Consider the following 298-nt stretch of genomic DNA (forward strand, 5'->3'; position numbering starts at 1 on the left):
AGGTTGCATGACGCCTTCCAGAGATGCATATAGTTCAGAGCCTGCAGTCCTCAATACGCGGACAATATGTTAACTAAATCTAAGAGCTTTGCAAGAGGAGATGTGCTTCGGTACAAATTGAATTTACAAAATGCCATAAATCAATCAGCCTTAATTTAGTTTGCATATCGCCATGAAAATTAATGCAAAAACTTTCAGTTCATATGAGACTAACAGTTTGATGAATAACAATAATCTTGTTTCATATCATTGGAAACTATTTCCCAAATCCAATCTAATCCATGACATGATTACGTTG

Source organism: Penaeus monodon, chromosome 24, assembly GCF_015228065.2.
Source record: "Penaeus monodon isolate SGIC_2016 chromosome 24, NSTDA_Pmon_1, whole genome shotgun sequence".
In the NCBI taxonomy this organism is placed as follows: domain Eukaryota; kingdom Metazoa; phylum Arthropoda; class Malacostraca; order Decapoda; family Penaeidae; genus Penaeus; species Penaeus monodon.